The 19,209-nt window shown below is 35.4% G+C and overlaps 1 protein-coding gene across 2 annotated transcripts in view; it reads left to right on the forward strand.

Moving 5' to 3' along the window:
- LOC145661383 (protein spitz-like) overlaps positions 1-19,209 on the forward strand; it is a 598,112-nt gene that overhangs the window by 281,167 nt on the left and 297,736 nt on the right. The gene's annotated exons all lie outside the window — the stretch shown is intronic.

The following is a 19,209-nucleotide window of genomic DNA, read 5'->3' on the forward strand; positions in this document are numbered from 1 at the left end:
ATTTACATTGTGTGAGGAAATAGTTCATGCGCTGTACAGTACATAAGAAAATAAATATGTAAAATTCGAATTGCAAGCATACTCTTAAAGTGCAATAATATTATTGATGTATTATTATGTGTGGCCATGCCATTGCGTTGGTTTTTAACTTTTTAAGAGCTCTTATTCCAGTGACCCGTGCCTTGATGCGGGTCGCTGCTATGAGACAAGCCACACACTGAGTGGAGCGGTAGGTCATTGACAACGTTGTCAGTGTCACACAAAAATAAATTTCCTCTGACATATTGAACAAAGCTCTGATATGTAGATTTGGCAGCAGTGTTTGTTACAAGGTTCCAAAGACCGCCAGGTCCTGAGCATCCATACAGAATTGTCATTAACCGTGGTCGAGTTTTCCTAATATTGAGCACTAAACATAAACTGCTGAGAGGTTCTCCTCTCTTTCTCTCTCTGTATATATAATATGGGGGATGTCAGTGTAAAGGAGAAAGAAAGAGAGGTCAGTAAAAACCTATGAGGCTTATACCGTCTCATTGGTTTTGTCAAGCGCAGAGGCATGTCAAAAGAGCCGATTAGGTAGGTAGAAGTGAGAGAAGGGTCACTCCAGTGCTGATTTTGTGACCTATTGTGCCAGAAGCTTTCCCCCTAGAAGAGCTCAGCTGCTCTCGTATACATGAGAACATAAGTGTTATAGGCGTGTTTGTGAGATTCTGTATGCACAGATGCTCAATGGTATCATCTTTTCATCTGTTTCCTTTGTATACTTCAACAAATGTCTGTGATACAAGGATTTGCATGATAAACCAGAATTTCTTAGAAATTCGAAAATGGCCTAATGGGATTGAAGATCGTAAATATTTCCTGTCTCAGCTACAATGTATGGAAAGCATCGATGGCAGGATTTATTTTCTTCTTCGGTTCGCGGCTGACAAATTGTCGCGACGGCATATTAAATTTATAACTTCAATATTACATTATCCTCGTATAATCCGAGTATAGTAGTTGCTGATAAGTTTTACTGCGAGTACGGTCCATCTTAATACCCTGTGTCTATCGCTACTCTTATTTTTTTAAATTGAATTATACTGTATGGTAGAATTAGTACTGAAATGTTTATGAAATTGATAAAATTCATATAAACGTTTCCGCAAAACCTGAGGAAAATTTGCCCCATTAGTGAATACTATTTATTTTTCTTTTGCTTCCTTTGAAGTAAATGTACGATTGGTAACTATTTATTTATTTATTTATTAAAACAACAAAATTGACATAGACGATAGAAAAAAAGTGGCCAAACAAAACTATCAGTAAGCTCTTTTGTAAGTTTTCCTCATAATAGTATATTATACAGTTGCAGTTTATAGATGCTCTGCATAGTATAGTTTCTATACATATATGAAATATTTCTATTAATATAATCAGTGGCGTATTTAGGGGGGGTGGCTTCCGGGCTTAAGCCCCCCCGAAATCTTACTTAGTATAGTAAAGTAAATGAAATATCTTGCAGAATTTTTACATTTCCAGGCAAAGCCCCTCCCGAAACAAAATCGTAAATACGCCACTGAATATAATTGTGGTTATTCTCCAAAAATACATAAAAAAAATCACTCCACCAGTAAGTTACTCGTTCTAAATTGTTTTGAGAGAAGCGTTTTATACAGGTTGGCCCAAAAACAGGTATACACTCCTGCATTGATCAAGTATAACATTCTAACTTATGGGTTTATTTTCTTCGGTTGTTTCGGGCTTAAGGTATAAGTAAAAATACATTAAGAACAAGTAATAAAGAAGCTAGGTCTACCTGTTCGATAACAATAAGAAATGATATTAAATACAGTGAGCAGATCAGTACGTTACTGTATATCTACTTTTGGGCCACCCTGTATAGTGCGATAAGATTATTAATGGGATCATTGTTTACAAAATATCAATAAAAATCGTTAGAGCATGTTTTTATTTATTTATTTAAGAAAATTAGTTCGCTTACCGGCTATAAACACGGTAACATAGAGAAATATCCATTGCTGAGAAGGAACTGTATGATAAGGAACGTTCTAGAAGGGGTGGTAGCAGAAAAAAGAGGAAGAAGGCGAAAGAGGCTGCAGTTGATGGATGATATTAACGAATTAGTCCCGGAAGCGACAGTCCTATTAGCGACAGGAACTGTTATTTGTCCTATGAGCGACCGATTCATTTACATTGAGATGATGGAAGATGATATGATTCCATCTCGTAAAACATGTTTGCCTCTGGCGTTATTAGCGCCCGGACAACCTTGGTATGAAATATGTAAGTGCCAGTGACACTGTTCGTCAAATATATTTTTCCTCTACTGTGAGTGCAAATAAAACTTATTTTAATTTTGAGTTAGATTTGACATAAAACATATCAAATAACTTAAGGAGACAGCAAGGATATTTCCATGAAAAGTATATTCTTAAAGGTAAAACAATCCAAAAGGTATACAAACTCTTTAACTACCGTCTCCCTATTGCAAGCTACTAAAACGTAAACTAATTGCTTAATTTGCCTTCCTCCCTTGTTTTGACTTATACATAAAAGGTTGTCGTAAAGCAATCTGAGAGAACTTTATCTTCCCTTGTAACTAGACGAACTGTAAAGTCCTGCTAGAGATTTGTAACTTGTGTAATAATTTCTTCGAATACACTGTGTTTTTAGATTGATATCCTCAAATGGTGAACACCTTTTTTCCACGGGCACCCGATGGGAAGGCAGAGGTCGCCCCCCTGGCTCATAAAAATGTATACGTAATATAGCAAACCACAACCATGGAGATGCCCCTCCCTAGAAAATTTTCTTCGGGCGCCCATACCTCTTTCTGATTTATTTCTTATGCCATAAATATATTCAATCTAAACTTATGCTCCGTATCATTTTAACATGAAATTTTTAATTATATTAGAATCATAGACAAAGGCGGAGCTACTCTAAATATTTAGTTAGTTTTCCCCTTGATAGAGTCAATGTATTCATATAAATTAATTCAAAAATATAATATTAGGAAAAACGTATAAAAGATTGTTAATATAATGAGAGCATTCTCACGTATTAAATTCAGGTAGAGCGAAATTTTTCATAGTACATTTTGTTAGGTTCTAAATCAAATTAGCATAAAACAAGTTAAAGAAGAGAGAACCTTATCTTCTTCCATTATCTTAGTATGAACGAATCGGTGACTCATAGGGCAGTTAATAGATCGAATCGGTCGCTCATAGGACAGTTAACAGTTCCTGTCGCTAATAGGACTGTCGCAAGTGGGAAGACACCATATTAACACAGAACCTTCGTTCATAAAGACGAAAAGATTAGCTGAAGATAGTGATATATGGAAATTTCTCAGTTGCGGCAAATTACCTGCCAATCATGGCAGAAAACCTATGACAATGATGATGGCGATTGATCTTAAACTATCCCTGATGCAGGAAAATTAAACACATATTTGGATTCGGCTCTTAAATGTCTATAAGAATCAGGAAAACAGGAAAAGGTTTTTTATTTATTTATTTATTTAAATCAGTATACTTGACCTAGAATGAAAGAAAGGGAATAAGGGTGTTTACTAAGATGTTCATTTGAGGTGTTCTCGAATTTCATGCGAGATTTCGACTTCAGATGAATTCTATATGGCAAATGCGGAAAGAGAAATGAAAATACCTGCAGCGACACATGGAGGATTTGCTGCTTTAAGATACGTACTTAACTAGAATGTAAGTACGCTGAATATTGAAACTTAACACATGTTGGTCTATTAGAACATGAAGTGTAAATCAAGTTTTTTTTCTTAACCATTTGTAATTTATCCAAAATAATATTTCTTGTGCTTATTTCTTATAACATTAGGTGTATTTAATGTGAAAATATGAGGAATTTTCCAGATAAAGCAATTGTTAAAATGAGGAAAGTATTTGCGATTAAAATTTTGCATATCTGTGTATGATTATTTAAAAACAACAACAACTAGGAATTATACAATTATATCTCACGCCAGTAGCTAACGCTTATTTAGACGCAAAATTGTGTTTCGAAGTGCAGTAGTTCAAGTGATATTTATTAGAAGTGTTGTTGAAAACCGTGTTTGAGATATGTGCTATTTGTATAAATTTTAATGACTGCTACACAGAAACCGTGCAGCATGTGTTGTAAAATATTCAGGCTATGTAACGTGTGCAGTTTTAGTTAACAAACATGTTCACGAAATCTGAAGAATATCAAATAATGGCGAGTGTCATTTAAAATTTATATATATTTGTTGAATTGACACGAAATGATCCAAATACATTTATTTATTTTTGATTTAATTAGGTTTATTTATTTTTGCAGTATATAGCAACACATAATAAACCCTATATTTATTGTATGCAACTGAATTTCTAAAAAAAATGTTGATTATTAAGTTATCAAGTAGAAAACTTTAATGATCTTTATTTTGCACAAACCATTACACGTAATCTCGGCGTTGGATTAAGACATAATTAAAAGTTGATGTGGCCATGCATTATAATACTCACCTTCCTAACTTACAAAAATACTCATTTTATTGGCAAAATAAATTCCAGTGTCGCTTGTTACTGATACCATAATGTCTCTGACTTTTATGCTGCAAAATTCAGTGAAGTTCAGTATCAATGTAGAAGTTTACTTCATGATATAGTAGGCTTGCAGTACCAAAGGAAGATCGCAAGATGTATGGAAGAACAACAAACAATAAACCGTTGTGTTGGCGGAAGTCAAAACCACTGAACGTTCTGCAAATCATATATATACATATACAAGCATACATGTGTGAATGTGTGTGAACAGAACTAGTGGAAAGGTGTAGGCGTGTGTCTTCTCATCTCTGTACGCTCTCTCTAGTTACATCTGCTGAAGCGAGGAAGCTGTGAACTGGGACAATAATCTCGTCAGCAATATTAGCGTTTCCTTCTCTCTTTCATGTAGTCCCAGTCGTTTCATCGAAGGTGAATGAGAAGCAAGAAGTAACTGCAATATGATTCACTTAAGCTATGCTTGGCAGTAGATCCTGGTACCTTCTTTATATCACCACATTCAAAGGAACATGTATTGAAACTTGTTCTACAAAATGTATTTTGAAGTCCGTTTAAGTGTCTGCTATGTAGAGTTCGCACTTTGTATATCCCATATTTCCCTGTTTTGTTCCTTATCATGTTCAGAACTAAAGCTCTTTAAATACCTGTTTTGTGCATATTAGTATCCGTTTGGGAATAGATATATATTTAAATATTTATTTGAAAGCTACTTTGATAACAGGGATGCATTTTCATGCGTTTATTGAGGGAATTGAACATTCAACAGCTGGCAACCATACAGAAAAAATTAAAATTGTTTTGTAACGAAAATGGCTGCTGCAAGTCAGTAGCTAAATGTTTCGTGGTACATTAAAGTACAAGATGAGTCAAAAGTCTTCGGAATCATTTAATTTTGAAATCTGAGAGGCAAATAGATCAATAGAGGGGAGGGGGCGCAACTATGGCCGCTATCTTGAGTGCAAGTTCGAAATTTCAGCTGGGAATGGAGAAATGTCGCACATTAAGTAACACAGTTGTGAGCTCAGTATATCCAGAGTGTAATTGTTCTTTCATACAAGGAAAAGTAAAAATGATCAAGTTTTCCGTATCTCTCTCTAGATCATGCACAGTGTCTTATTCTCTTGCATGCCATTACTTTTGCGATAATGTTATGCGAGTTTGATCTTAATTGCTCTATTATTCTTTTAATATACTGCGTACACACCAACTTCAAACGGGCATAACTTTTACTTATTCTGTAAATTAATGAACGAAAAGTTAACTAAATGATTTTATAATGAGAAGGATTACTAAAGTGGCTGTGTCATTTCAACACAATTGGTCTTTTGCCCGAGTTGTGTTAAATTCTGACACAAGTCTGATGCTACTACAACTCCATTTTACTTCGGTGTAAAATGTTAAAATAGCAGTCGTTAAATCAACTACCGGACATGATAAGGAATGATTGTACTAACAAGGGACGTATGCGAATCGTGATAGCTAGATATTTATGAAAATTGGTACCCTGACTAATTGTGTATCGCTAATAATCGTGATGATAGTCACTCGGTGCGGAAATGCCTTGTTTATCTACCCGCTACATATAATACGTATACCAAGCAGTAACCGGTTGAGGGTGTGCCGAATTATACCCCCAAAATGCCGGAAAAGACAGAAAATGAAAAATGTATGCGGGTAACCTGATACCTACGAGAGGGGGACACGTGACCAAGAATATGACAGTAGTGTCACACAAGCAGTGTTGCCATTCCAACACAAACTTATAATTTTTAAATAGAACGCATATATTTTATGGCACTTAAACAATTGGCATAAAAGTGAAAGAAAATAGGCGAAAAGTGGGTTATCAATGTTGCCAAATAAGGGAGACATAAGGTTTTGAAATTAAGGAATTATGGAATCTGTACAATGAAACGAACAAATGTACAACACACAACAAGACTGCAGAAGGAACCAATATATAGTAAAGACTAAACTACTACTTGTTGTTGTGCATTTGTTCGTTTCCTGTACGGACCCCATACTTTCTCGACTTTACTGCCTCATATCTGTCTTATTTGGCAACATTGATAACCCACCTTTTGATTACTTTCTTTCACATTTTATGCGAATTATTTTAATGTCATAGAATTATATAGTTCTATTTGAAAACTATAAATTTGTGTTGGAATGGCAACACTGATTGTTTGACACTACTGCTGTGTTCTTGTCACGTGTCTCCCTCCCGTAGGTAGGTACCTGAAAAGATAGTGGAAAAGAGCCTACATAATCAAGACGGCATTTCGGTAGGTAGAATGAATAGTACACGATTTGCAGATGATATGGCATTTGTGGCGAAATCTGGAAAGAAAATCAATAAGATGTTGCAAAACTTAAGGAAGGGCTGTGAAAAATTTGGAATGAAAATAAATGTTAGAAAGACAAAAGCCGTGGTGATTAGAACGAAGCGGTCTGTGTCAAATATAGAAATAGGAGGAGGAAGAGAGAACAGGTGACTAGTTTTCGATACTGAGTAGTACTATTAGTGATGATATAAAGTGCGAACGTGAAATGCGTGAAATGAAAGCAATGAAAGGGTGGCTAGAGAAGTCTGTAGGAAGAAGAAATGTCTGTTTTGTAGAACCTGGAATAAAGAATTGAAAAAAAAAGATTCATAACATGCATCGTGTGGAGTATTGTACTGTATAGGGCAGAAACATGGACATATACAAAAATGATTATGAACGACTGGAAGCTTTCGAAATGTGGATGTGAAGAAGAATTGAGAGAATTAGTTGGGTGGAGCGGAAAACGAATGAGAGGGTGTTAGAAATGGTGGGGAGGAGAGAACAGTTTTAAATATTATTGAGAATAGAAAGCGAAAATAATTGGGACATTGGCTAAGAAAGAACGGTATTATGAAGAACATGCTAGAGGGTATGGTGGCAGGAAAGAGAGGGGCAAAGGAGGCTACAGTTGATGGACGATATCAAGACAGAAAAATCGTACGTGAGGACGATGAAGTTAGCGGAAGAACGTAGAGTATGGAATCTGCTTAATTGCTTCAGATGACCTGCCAATGCTGGCAGAATACCTGTGATGATGATGCATCTTGTAAGTATTCCAGTAACTTTAAGGTTTCCAGAGATTCGCCACGTGATTGTACATTATGTGTATTATATTGAATATACTGCAGTATGTCGCGCATTACATCATATATTTCATTCGTGTGAACATTATACACCACAGGGACGGATTGATAAGGACTACCAATATGGAGCAGCACTGCCTTCGAACTTATCGTACACGTGTAACAAAAATCGCTATTCTGCTGGACTGGCTGGACTGTGTTCATGTCCAGCTCTTGAAATAAATCATTATTGTTAGAAAACGCAATTCCTCCAATCTCCGAAAAGTAAGATGAAAAGTTACTCTACTGTTTTCGAAACATGCAGATTTTGACATTTTTTCTAGTAGCTTCAACTCGTGAATTCGAGAGCCCAAGATTTCCGCTTTTGTTTTCGATAGGTTTAGGTTTCGTACCGGATCGTTTAGCTCCTCTTGTGTGATTAGATGTGGTGTGCGTGAGAGGGATGGTGGATTGGAGTCTACGTCCTCCTGCCACATCAAAGTACAATTAACCAATTACTATTTGTTTTAATTGGTAGATTATTATGTGATTAGATGGAGATTCCGTTCATGACAATTTGATATTTAACAAAGACTCGTGAAACTTTTTTTCTTTGTTTCTCTATTTTGAGTAACTGAATTTCAATATACAACTAAATTAAGATTGATCAACAGATTTTATTATTATTATTATTATTATTATTATTATTATTATTATTATTATTATTTATAATACGTGTGTGATATGCAGGTTGAATTTCCCGGTTTTGTCAGTGTGGTAAATTTTATATAGGAAATGATCCACGTAATCACTGCAGAGAAATAATCTCTTCCTTATTTCATTGTACTTTCAGCCATCAAAAGTTATCAATAAGAAACTATTTTCGTTGAGCTATATTTTTGCTCGTAACGACAGGTTATTACTCACTGAAGACGTGGAAATTGTTCGTCGGGAAATCACTGTGAGAAGATATTCCGTGGGATTGTAGCTACCTCTTACATTCCTAATTCATTTCTTCATTATACAGTACATATAGTAAAGAATTCTTGGTTAATTTGTCTGAGGATGCTTTCACGCTTTGCGCTTTTAAAGGTCATTAAATTAACTGCTCTTCCAAAAGAAATTGTTTTACTTTAGTATTATATGTAAGTAGATAAAAGAAAGAAAACGAGATAAGTGAACTTTAGTTCAATAAAATTTTGCTTTAATATAGGTGTTGAATCCTTCATAATTATTCAGAATCTGTAGACAGTTTATTAGTTTATTTTTTGTTCTGTATGTATGGTTCTGTAAGATATCATCCTGTATTTCCAGAAAATGGTGGACGATCTTGGAGAGAGAGTTTTCGTAAGGGCTGCCAGACTTGTATCTCGCAAATCAATGTATTCAACCCACTATCTTGAAAAATAATCCCACTTCTTCACTATCTCTCTCTTTCTTTCTTTCTCTCCTTCCCGCTTTTTTTTATGTTTTGTGTAGCATCTATTGAAGGCTTGGTTGAGAGATTTCTGAAGCACAGATTTCCATTTTTTAAAGAACTTTCAAAACAATAAATAGTGATCTAGTATTTAGAAAATACTATGAAACCAAGCGATTAGTGTTAAAATTCTGTTTTCATCACGTCTTGCCGTGTTGTTCAGGAGCGCTCCTAGGATACATTTTCACTCTGACACGGGAGGGTCCCACAAGTTGTCGCTTAAATCTGATTGCCACATAGCACATCTGATAGAACATCATGAGAAATGAAAATGAGCAAAATTTAAGGTGCTATGGACCAGAAGGATAGAAGCTACGGGGTTTCAAAATTTGAATATCCAAAGAATTATATCATGGAATTTTGTACGTTTAAAGTTTATATCTTGAACACCGTTAAAGCAATCAAAACAAAAGTTGCGCAATATAATGAGAACAAAATGCCCTATTGAAAAACATAAACAGTGTTTCCATAGGTAAAGCAGTGTTGCCAATTCAGCATAAAAATATTTTATTATAAATAGCACCATATACAATTGTGCACAGATTTAAAATGCACTATTATCACTAAGCGTAACAGTAAAGTGTAATGGTACAGTGTTGCACGCCACATGTGCTGAAAATGTAACAATGGAGAAGTCTAATATATGGGAACAATGAGTAATAAAAGAATGTATTAGAAAAATGTGAGGATTTTGCAATATACTTCTGTAGTTCTAATGAATAGGCAGACAACTCGCGAAAACTAAATGATACACGCGAGGAAAGAAACACGTGTTTTCTAATTCCGTAAACTGGTTCTCCAGATTGTCTTATCAGTATTTGGAAGAGTACTTTCTTCGTTTGGTCTTTCTTGTTAAGTAACATATTCTTTTACTTCCTCTCCTACATACCATATAATTATGTTTGTACACCGTAATATTACTATATTCACATTTGAAATATAATTATTTTGTTAATACCTCGTTTCGTTTTTAGTCGGAACGGATAGCGGTGTGGTCTAGAAGGCTAGACAACCGACATATTAGGTATCGCGGGTTCCAATCCCGCCTCGGACATGCTTTTGTTACATTTCATTGTTATCTTTCTCTTTCATAGTGATTCGAATCCCACTTTGCACTCTATATAGCTCGAAGCTGACACAGGACGTGAAAATGGCATCACTCAATTTCGTTTTTCAAATGCATCATATTTTGTGACACTGCTGACATTTTGCTATGTTATACTATCTGTGTTATGCTTTTGAACTAAATTCATAGTATGAGATCCAGATTCCTTTATTACCATCTCTTGCCACATATCAGACCTCTCCTTTGTACACTTTCAGCACACGTAACTCCAATAGTGTGTCACACTGTACCACTACGCTTCGCTGTTATGTTTAATAATAATAGTGCATTTTAAATCTGTGCACACTTGTATATGGTGTTATTTATAATAAAATATTTTATGCTGAGGTGGCAACACTGCTTCACCTATGGTAACACTGTTTTTGGTTTTCAATAGGGCATTTTGCTCTCATTATATTGTGCGACTTTTGTTTTTATTGCTTTAACGGTTTTCAAGATATATACTTTAAACGTACAGAATTCCATGATATAGTTCTTTAGATATTCAAATTTTGAAGCCCCCTAGCTCCTATCCTTCTGGTCCATAGCACCTTAATTTTTGCTCATGTTCATTTCTCATGATGGTCTATCAGATGTGCTATGTGGCAATCAGATTTTAGCGACAACTTATGGGACCCTCCCGTGTGAGATTTCTGGCCTAGTTCGGGTGTTTAATAGATGATACATTAAAGAAAATTGGATTTCTTTGAACTTTCGACAAATAATTGGGTTACCATACGACAGCATTTATGCGAACATGTCCACATATTTAAAGTAAAAATTTCCATCCGCATACGTTTTCCGAAATTCCGATTTGCCCACATTCTCGTGCTTCAAATGTATTGTCTTCCTAATGTAGCCTATTAAAGAATATAAGGTTCTTCCTAATGTTGGCGCTCAATGTAGAACATAGGCGTTCGTTATCTTGGATTGAAATCGTTGTCGTAGTGGACTGGTTCGACTTCATATTCCGTTCCTTCCACATTTATACACTACTTGTGGTACTTCCTGCCGGGCTTTGCTTGCACTAATGTTTTGTTAACCACTATCATGTTTAAGTGGTTAAATCTAGCCACACGGTGTGTCTATTTCTTATTATTGTGCTTATTATATGCTTTTACATATACAGTGCACTCCGGGTCACAAACAACCCGTTCAGTAACGCTGTTCGTGAATCGAAATTATTTTTCTCACTGCTGGCCACAGAAACGTCGTACCGTAAAATCGATTTTTAAATGTTCTTCTCTAATAAAGAATGTACAGATATTGATCAGTTTAATGGAAACATCTGGAGTTGAAAATTGTCAGTGTCTGGATTGGCAACAATCAAGCGTCGACGCAACTCACGAAGGTTCGTGGTGGTGTGTTAAAAATAAATTCCATACTACGTGAGGAGCAATAGAGCATCAATGTGCAGTGGATTGACCAGACCATGGTAGTGTAAAATGGGTGGCCTCTCTAATTTATATAATATTGTAAAAGTTTAATTTCGGTTACTTCAGTTTTCCAGATATTTGTATGCAAACGTTACAAACATAATTTTGAACGTGTGATCAGTAGTCATTTTTTCTGTTTCATCTGCCCCTATTGCGTATTGCCGCCAAAATTTCGATTTATCGTTTTCTTATTATTATTGTGTAAATTGTTATCGGTTTAATTTAGGAACTTGAAGGCATAATATGAGATGTTATACAGTATGGCTATATCCTATAGAGTGCAAAAGTAGATTATTAGCATTTATCGTAGTAATAGTACTACTAGTAGTACAGCTGATACTAATACTAATAATTGACACCAATGGCCATAATACTTCGCAGTTTGGAGTTTACTACTTGAGTATAATTGTAGAACTTGGAATGACATATAGGTTTCACGTTACACGGTGTTTAAGACTCCGTATGATCACCGAACATCAGTTAAATTGATATATAGATGTGGTAAAGGATTAAAAACAGATTGCAATGACGATTAGGTAGTTAGGTGTTTGTGTTAGCATCAGGTGCGTTATTTGCGGAAGGCAGGGGGAATTTCTCTCCTGAGTTTGGTAAAGTTGAAGACTGATGAAGACAAAGTTTGATGAAAACTCAGTATGTTGAAACTGTGTTTGTGTTTTTATATATTTTTATCACCTAGCCTTGCTAGATTTTTATCACCTAGCCTTCTATTGTTGTATTTAGTTTGACGCTGCTGGTTATCATGTTTGATAATCGCAGAATTACTATCTCAGATCTGTGCATTAACAACAGGCAGACTACCATTATTAAATTACATGCTTTTCTTTCTTTATTTTTTGACGTGGCTTACAGGTAAAGTAATGAATAGTGTGTAATGGGGTAAGCGCAAAAATTTTGACACTAATAGCATTTAATGTCAATGGATTCGACATAGAGAAAGAGTATTTAACCATAAGGAGACAAATGGTTCTATTGGTGTTTGTGCGTGTGACATATTGTGATCGCTTCTGTGTTGCCACGACCATCTGTTGTTCGATCTTTTCTCCGAACAATAGGTACAATGTAGTAAAGTGGACAGCTGCCAGTGGTGCACTGTAGGCTTCTCAGGTTTACTGTTTTAAGAATTTTTGTCTTGCTGTCATATTCAATCTCATATTGAAATAATGCTAAAATTCCTAGTACTGCTTACATCGTGTGAATACACAAATATAATAGAAATTGTAGAATAGTTCGTACTAACCTGAGATGTGAAAGGTGCTATCCTTTATTATTTCTTTGATTACAGTTTATAGCCTTCTCCGCTGTTCTAGTGGCTAGGACGTGTACCGTTGGTAAACGTGGCCTCGAGTTCGATTCCTTGTGGAGAGCACAAAAATAATCATTTATCCGATTTGAACTACTCGCTGAGCAAAACAATACGTTTATTGCAAAAATTATTAACGTGTAACAGTTTCTCCAACTATCCACTTAGATTCAACAGACACCATAAACATGCAAGTAATGATATTATATACAGGGTATTTCAAAACAACACCGACAACGTTTGAGAGGTGATTTCTGACACCAAGATAAGACAAAAAGTATAGACCAACCTGGGTGCACAAATGCTTCATTTCGGAGTTATAAACCGAAAATAGTATGCCAAGTTCAGCGATCAGTGTTCGTCACTCAGAGGAAAATCAGGATTGGCAGCAAGAAACATTCAAAAACTTTTAGAGGCTCAGAGAGCAACAACACATTTGGAGTAACGAGAACAACTGCTATGTGTGTGTGTGTCTGAATAGCCAATCAGCGCGTTGCCCACTTGTTCGTCCTTTACAGAAAACAAACATTTATTTTTCGAAAAAGGAAAGAAGACGCGAAGCTTAATTCAGCCTGCGATATCACCAAGTTCCATTTAAAATAATGGGTTTGTTTTGTTTTTTCCATCAGGTTGAAGGAGTAAAAGGAACATTTCTATATAACCGTACCCTAAGTCAGCACTCTCATTGCTATATTTTTAAAACAATAAACTTATTCTTTTTAAAATAGTAATAATAATAATCATATAAAATGCATAATGCATGCGTTTACAAGAATTCCTTCCCAACTGTGAGACAGGGTTAGAAAAACCCAGAAGTGGAGTTACTAGACCTCATGACAGTTTTACCATTTCCAAGGTTGTGGCTGCTGAAGGTAATAAGTAACGACTTTATGGCACAAGGAAAATTTGAGAATTGTAAATCAGACTATTATACGCATCCCAGTATATGAAATTTTACGAACTCCAAATTTCATTTGTTATTTTGAAATGTTGTTATAGTGAAGTAAGACGATCTCTTTAGCGTTGTTATATATATTAAAAACGACAATATTTAAAGCAATCAAATTCAAGAAGAGAGAAATATTCAAACTTTATCCAAAGAAACAAACCATGCAATCTTTTTATTTCTTTGTTTCTTCCATTTTATAAAGAGTTTTGTTATTAAGAACATGTTTAAGGGGAGTAAAATAAAGCGTGTAAGTGCAGCAGCATGAAGTGTAATCTCTCAGCATTTACTTATCTATTCATTGTGCAACTATTTGTTTTAAACAGTTCTTAAAGGGACGTTAAAATGAACATATACATAATCAAAACAAATCTTTATAATTGTAATTAATTTTCCTATAGTCAGTGCAGAAAAAGATCATCGTATTGGCTGTAAAATTTGGCATTTGACTTCTAAAATTCAGTAAGATTGGAAGTGTCATGTGTATTCCGGGAGGAGAGTTGCATCAGCATGAAATAAGTGAACATTATACTTTGAAGTTTTGAAATTGGCAACATTGTGATGTCATTGTCTAACAAACTTCATTCAGTTGATCATAATATATAAAAATTTAGAAGGTGTAGTATTTTCTGCAGCTTGTTGAATTAAAATCATATGCTGCACTGTGAAAGGAGTTTCAGAAAGTTGACGAAAAAACAAGCCTCGGGTGACAGAAGTGTCAGGAATGTTTGAGGAACTTACAAGAAACTGTAAGCGTTGCCGATTTTCCACGTATTTGGTAGACCTTCAGACAGCATGGAAGAGTGAGTGTACTCAGGAATTTTTCCACTCTCCTCACCCCACCCCACCAAAGAAAAAAGTCCGTCAGTAGAGCTGCTGAATTAAGAGTAAGTGCCAGTCCAACCATTTTGCTTTACTGTACCAAAAACTTGTAGATGAACCCCATGCGATAGGAATCGTGAGATTCCAACGAAATGTTCTACCAAACAAAGTGTGAACATGTGCCCTATCGTTATTAATTACATGTATAATGGTTGTTGTACGCCAACAAGGAAAGAATTAAACGAAGATAAGTTACTAACAACTTTTTTGTACGGCTTGCTCCCATTTCCACGTTATTGCTCAGCTTCGTGTGGATTCATTGGACTATATGAAGTCTATAACCGTTCGGAAGAAATGTTTCCGAACGACAGAGAAAAAATTTACTAACTGGGCTGAATAGTTAGAGAATTTCACACCAAACGACTCAGTTTATTTGTCAACAAAAAATGTCGATTTTTTTATGGATAAATAGCAAAAATAACATTACTATCTTCGTGGAAAACCTATATCTAATGGAGATATCATAGTCTATAATTATGGTTTGGAAAATTAATCTGAATACAAGATAACTTCCAAAACAGTCGTGTGTCTTATCTGGTTTGCTCCTCTTCGTAGCACAATTCGAGCCATCTCGAATTTTATTTGTTATCCATATTTGGATGTTCTTGAAACCTTTGGATTACTATGTGTGTGTACATAGGTAAATACATGAAATACTAGAAGCAATATACAAATATTCTCAAGATAAAATTAAAAAAAAAAAAAAAAAAGGTTTCAGATAGTTTTGAAACAGTATAAAATGATGGGGAGTTAAGTAACTGTAAACAATGTAGTAATATTGTATAAATCACGCTATATGGAGATATATATGTTGTGTGTATCTATAATCTTCTAGCACGGTCGTCTGTGGCGGGGGACGGGGGGACGCGTTCCCCCAATATTTTGAGTACAAAATATCTAATATCTTATTCTAATGTATTTACTAACGACAGAATAACATTTAATAATTATATTTATTTGGAATATAATATTCAGGCTGTGGAACGACATAGTTCTTGATATGTCTCAGGGGGTCCGTGAAGGTAAGAAGAAAGGTAACAAATTGAATCGAAGATAATAAACAAGTTGGGTTAGGTACTAGTATTTAAATCACTTTCTTTGATTCCCCCTCCCCCATTTTACATAGCAGAGACGCCAGTGCCTTATGTTTCAGTGTGCACCAAATCGTTAGTTTCATTTCGAAGAACTTAGACCTAACTTTGAAAATACGGTACGCTTTTAGTAAAGATACATGTCTTTCTGTCTTGAATGTATCTGTATAAGATATAGGAAAAGAACAATACGTATAACACAACTGATTATTTGTATCGGGATCTGTTATTCAACAATTGCATTTGAGGTGATTTATTGGCTCTGAGTCAGCTGGCTCAAACTGGTCAACAAAATTGCAAGGTGCTTCCTTCCTTCTTTCCTTCCTGCTTCCACCGAAAGTGTCTGGTGTTCCCTCCGCTACCTTCTTTCTCTCATACGGAACCATGTTAAGATGCACATTGTTGTGACTTCCTTTTCGTTTGTCGCGTGGCTAGCGGCTGTCGTGTGAGGAGAGGCAAGGTTCTTCTGCAGTCCTTCTAGTCGGCTTCAATGAGGGACAGCCTGCAGCTGTTACTCCCACCATTTGATATCGCGACGCTATTGGAGCTATATTTAGAACATCCATGTGGCCAAGTTGGAGAAGTGAAAAGAGGCGGGGAATTAGCAGAAGCAGCACGTGTCTCGCATGCGTTCTGGCCTGGGTCAACACAGTTGTTGCTGATGCTGATCCTGTATGTTGCCACATCGTCTCTGGTATATGTCATCATCCATATGAATTTCAGTAGTTCACTTTATAACATTTTAGCAGATGAACTAAACTAATAGCAGACAGGACAAGGAGTCATAAAATCATCGCAAATAACTATTCTGCAATCACTAACAGGCCACTTGTCACTCCTCTGCTTACCTCAGAGTTTTGAAGTAAGAATTAGTATTCTTAAAATTATTCAAATAATATCGACTAATCTTCCCCATCCCCTATCATCACATTCCTCATATGATAATTTTTGTCGTACAAAAAAGTTCTCCAAACATCACATTGGTTACCACATATCGTTCCGTAATTATGAGAGATTAATTTAATTTCAGAGATACCTTCACAGATAATGTAAGAAATATGAATAATAAGAATAGTGTTGAGAATTCAGGTGATTACGAATGGGATGAGTGAAAATCTAGAGAATTCGTCATACGGAAAACTATACAAAACTGAATTGATGGATTCCATCTTAACATTCCTCCCCCTTCCCCCCAATACCTCACTATAAGAAGCGTGACCTACTTGCTTAAGGATAAATCCATATCAAATGAACCAATAACGATTGCTGACAAAATGTGTTATGTTTATTTTTGTACACAAAATTGTACTATATTTAGAGAGTTGAAGAGTTGAAAACGAACGTGCATTCAGGTTTTAGATGTTTTCTTTTGAGCGGCTCTTTTTTTTATATAGGAGCGTGTATTTTGCAGTTTGCGAAGGTTTGCCGTAAACACTGTATAGCTCCTTACTTTTGAAGATATTTATTACAAAGAAAGCCATTCGAAAGAGAATTAAGTAACTATATTACATTTTATGTCCTGTGCACATTTAAGCATTTAAGCATACCACACTGCAAATACCTTTTAAAAATTTGTCGAAAGTTAAAGTTTAAAAACACGAATTGCCATGTTCGGTATATAAAATTTTAAAGAAAAGAGTAATACTCACTGTTGATTTCTTTTTCTAGATATAGGCCTCATGGCATACTATTTTCTAAAAAAGTTTGATATCTAAGAGTCTCGTCTTCTGTTGTTATGGGTCTTCGAACATGGCGGATTTTCGAAAATCAGCTATGTTGAACTTTAAATATCTTAAAAGGAACACACTTGAAAAATCGGAAATTTTCACAAAACAGTTAAAGTGGGGAAATTTTGTAAAGAACGATATGGTGCAGTGTGGTGTCTCAGTAAATACAACACAAGATAGAAACAGGTGGAGGACAACGATTCGGAAAGCCGACCCCAAATAACTGAACAAAAAAAAAAAAAAAAAAAAGACTAAGGAACTTAGTGGAAAAATAATGTATCTCACATGTGAATCTTTTCGACAAACAAAAGGTTTTGTGTTTCAACTAACCACACCTTAAATATATACATAAAACCAACAACACATGTTAGAAGTAGTTCTGATTTGTTTCAGAAAAAAAAAGTGTGTTTCAGAAGAAAAAAATAACTGATTTCACTGCATATCTTAGTGATTAAATTAACTTAACACATTAACTCCTGAACATAGTTTCCAAACTAACAAGAGCGTCCTATGTCAGAGTATCTAAGATGAAAGAAGTTTCAACACTTTAACATACATGTAACATGCATAATAGCACAACATACCGAAACATTATAAATGATGTTGATTGTACTTCAGTTATTGTGTCGTTGGACGTTCGAAAATGATTTATTAAGACCCTGGTATGGAGCGTAGCGCTTTACGTATCAGAAACGTGGACATTGAGAGAAGCTGAAATATCCAAGCTGGAAACATTTGAAATGTGACGTTGGCACAGAATGCTGGGCATATCTTGGATCGAAAGGAAAAGGAATGAAGACACACTAAAGAAAGCTAATGGAGGACGACAGATTATGAAGATAATAGGAAAAAAAAAAAAGAAACAGCATGCTTGGCCATCTTATTCGGTACTCTGGTTGGATCACCATGTTGATAGAGGGAAAGTCAGAAGGAAAATCTAGAAGAGGAAGACCAAGGATAGAATATCTAAATGCAATTACGAAGAAGAGACCTTATCAAAGTATAAAACAGCTCTCCTAGGGGAGAGAAAAGTTCTAAAATTTCCATGTTTCCCACCAACCTATGGTCGAGGTAAGAAAAAAGAAGAAAAATTCTCCTGTTGGCAAGTCGTACTTTCTGGCCGGAAAATATTCCGTACAAGTTTCTCCATCTTCAGCTTCCTCTTTTAACTCCCAATATTTTCTTCTACTTTTTAAATCATCGATCGGTCGTGTTCTTCTATCGTTCCCTCTATGGCGGAATAAAGAAGACAATTTCTTCACAATCCAATTCGATTGGCTTTCCTATGAAGGATACTATCTAAAAGCGTTCTCTTCTCTCCTGCCCGTTTTAAACCACCTTCGTTTGTTTCTCTCTCCGTCTTATCTTCTTCATCTTCCTTCAACACCACATTTCGAAGCTCTTAAATATTTCTTGTCTAACCATACAGTCGAAGCACTTGATCAGCTTCTTCCGTAGTCCAATATTAAGCCTGTTAGTTAAGAGTGATATTTTTTGTTGAACGTCTCTTTTTTTGGCTGTGACAATTCTTGACTTGATCTCTCTGA

Source organism: Thermobia domestica, chromosome 1 (assembly GCF_964235325.1).
Source record: "Thermobia domestica chromosome 1, izTheDome1.hap1.1, whole genome shotgun sequence".
NCBI classification, from domain to species: Eukaryota; Metazoa; Arthropoda; class Insecta; order Zygentoma; family Lepismatidae; genus Thermobia; species Thermobia domestica.